Source organism: Pongo pygmaeus, chromosome 12, assembly GCF_028885625.2.
Source record: "Pongo pygmaeus isolate AG05252 chromosome 12, NHGRI_mPonPyg2-v2.0_pri, whole genome shotgun sequence".
NCBI lineage: Eukaryota > Metazoa > Chordata > Mammalia > Primates > Hominidae > Pongo > Pongo pygmaeus.
In genome coordinates this window covers 102655473-102658501 of record NC_072385.2, presented here as the reverse complement: position 1 = coordinate 102658501, position 3029 = coordinate 102655473, and the positions used below count along the sequence as shown (strand labels likewise).

The 3029-nt window shown below is 45.4% G+C and overlaps 1 pseudogene; it reads left to right on the top strand.

The window, feature by feature from the left end:
• The first annotated feature begins 891 nt into the window (after positions 1-891).
• On the top strand, positions 892-1691 carry LOC134737832 (large ribosomal subunit protein eL21-like; annotated as a pseudogene).
• Positions 1692-3029: the final 1338 nt, after the last annotated feature.

The window sequence follows — 3029 nt, the reverse complement described above, 5'->3', positions numbered from 1 at the left end:
GAGGTTGAGGCAGGCGGATCACTTGAGCTCAGAAATTTGAGACAAGCCTGGGTGACATGGTGAAACCCCGTCTCTACTAAAAGTACAAAAATTAGCCAGGCATGGTGGTGCACACCTGTAGTTCCAGCTACTTGGGAGGCTAAGGCAGGAGAATCACTTGAACCTGGGAGGCAGAGGTTACAGTGAGCCTAGATCAGTTATTGCACTCCAGCCTGGGTGACACAGGGACACTCAGTCTCAAAAAAAAAAAAAAAAAATTCAGGGCCTAGCAAATGCAAATAAGGCAAACACCCCTTCAAGGCCCTTGATTGCCTTTAAGGCCCTGCATGACCTGGTGTCAGATTTCTCGCTGCTTATTCTCCCCTAGTGCACTTGTACTTCAGCACATCTAGGCACTAGGCAGTTCCCCATTAAGTTTGCATTCTTGACCTTTGTGGCACTTCTGCTTCTGCTCCTGCCACCCCTTCTAGATTCAGTGTTTTCTGATCTCCACCTCTCAGAGTGGAGCCTCTTTATGAAGTCTTTCCATGAAGTCCAGTGGGGCAAGTGTCTCCCACCACCCCCACCCCCACCCTCACTGATCCACATAGCTCTTTGCACCATATGGGAGGCAGGATTGTTGTCAATTATTTCTAGGGTCTTCTGGGTGCATGGTAGATGACCTTGTGACTTGCTTTGGTCAACAAAATATATGTGGAAGTGACACATATCATTTCTGGCCAAAAGCTTTAAAGGCCAGTATACACTTTATTATATTTTCTTCCCCATGAAATACATGATGGAAGCTGAGCTTCCATCAGCCTGGGTCCTGCCAACCCACCAGGATCATATGATGTGAATGAAAAAGAGGCCTTTGCCCTGTTGGCTGGAACCGCCATCTTCCAGTAATTTTCCAAAATAATGAACACAAAGGGAAAGAAGAGAGGCACCCGACACATGTTCTCTAGGTCTTTTAGAAAACAGAGTTGTTGGCTGGGTGTGGTGGCTCACGCCTGTAATTCCAGCACTTTGGGAGGCCTAGGTGGGCAAATCATCTGCGGTGGAGAGTTTGAGACTAGCCTGACCAACATGGAGAAACCCCGTCTCTAATAAAAACACAAAATTAGCCGGGCGTGGTGGCACATGCCTGCATGCCTGTAATCCCAGCTACTCGGGAGGCTGAGGCAGGAAAATAGCTTGAACCCGGTAGGTGGAGGTTGCGGTGAGCCAAGATCACGCCATTGCACTCCAGCCTGGGCAACAAGAGTGAAACTCCGTCTCAGAAGAAGAGAAAACAGGGTTGTTCCTTTGGCCACATACATGCAAATCTGTAAGAAAGGCCATATTGTAGATATCAAGGAAATGGGTACTGTTCAGAAAGGAAGGCCCCACAAGTGTTACCACAGCAATACTGGAAGAGCCTACAATGCCACCCAGTGTGTTGTTGGCATTATTATAAACAAACAAGTTAAGGCCAAGATTCTTGCCAAGAGAACCAATGTGCATATTGAGCACATTAAGCACTCTGAGAGCCAAGATAGCTTCTTGAAGCATGTGAAGGAAAATGGTCAGAAAAACAAGGAAGCCAAAGAGAGAGTCACCTGGATTCAGCTGAAGTGCCAGCCTGCTCCACTAGAGAAGCACGCTTTGTGAGAACCAATGAGAAGGAGCCTGAGCTGCTAGAACCTCTTTCTTATGGATTCATGGCATAATAGGTGCAAAAAAATAAAACCCCTCTGGACTGTAAAAATGTTTCTCTTCATTGAGTAGAAGCGTTGGTGTCCCCTCCCCCAAAGAAATGTTTAAAGCAAATTTTTATTGTGTCCTAATTCATTGTGTAATGTCTTTTTTTTTTTTTTTGAGTCGGGGTGTTGCTCTGTCACTCTTGCTGGGGTACAGTGGTGTGATCACGGCTTACTGCAGCCTTGACCTCCCAGGTTCAAGCAATCCTCCTACTCAGCCTCCCTAGTTACTGGGACTACAGGTGTGCACCATCATGCCTGGCTAAATTTTTATTTTTCTGTAGAGATGGGATCTCTCAATGTTGCCCAGGCTGAACTCCTGAGCTCAAGTGATCTGCCAGCTTTGGCCTCCCAAAGTGTTGGCATTACAGGCGTGAGCCATCGCGTCCGGCCTTATAATGTCTTTACTATTCAGACTGAATGTTTTTCTTGCTGAAAGATGTAAGGCGGCTTATTAGGCAACAAATTCCTCAACTGGTTAGAAAATGGCCAGATATTATTTATGAAATATTTGTACTGATTTGAAGATAGTCCTTCTGAATCATAAAATAAATAATTTACAAAAATTAAAAAAAGGGGTTTGCTTCTTAAGCCACTGAGATTTGGGGGTTCTTTGTTATCACAGCAAAATCTAGCCTATCCTGAGTATTGAAACATGAGACCAAAGAGACCATCTACTCCCATCCCGTTTTACAGATGGGAAAACTGAGGCTTAAAGGAGGTGAAATGAAGTCCCCAAGGTCACATGGTAAGTAGCTGACCTAATTCTAGAATCAGGTTCTCCTAACATTCAGGCCCACACCTCTTTTATGACACCATTGTAACTGCCCAGTGGGTTCACCTTGCCTGCTGCCTAGATAGAGCTGATTTATCAAGACAGGGGAATTACAATGGCAAAAGAGTAATTCACGCAGAGCCAGCTGTGCAGGAGACTGGATTTTTATTATTACTCAAATCAGTCTCCCCAAGTATTCGGGGATCAGAGTTTTTAAGGATAATTTGGCTGGTATGGGCTCGGAAAGTGAGGAGTGCTGATTGGTCGGGCTTAAGATAACATCATAGGAGGTCGAAGTGAGTTCTTCTTGCTGATTTCTGAGTGGGATCACAGAGCTGGTTGAGCCAGATTACTGGTCTGAGTGGTGTCAGCTGATCCATCAAGTGCAAGATCTGCAAAATATCTCAAGCACTGATCTTAGGTTGTGATGTTTACCCCCAGAAGCAACTTGGAGAGGTTCAGACTCCTGGAGCCAGAGGCTGCACGACCCCTGAATTGTAATTTCTAATCTTGTAGCTAATTTGTTAGTCCAG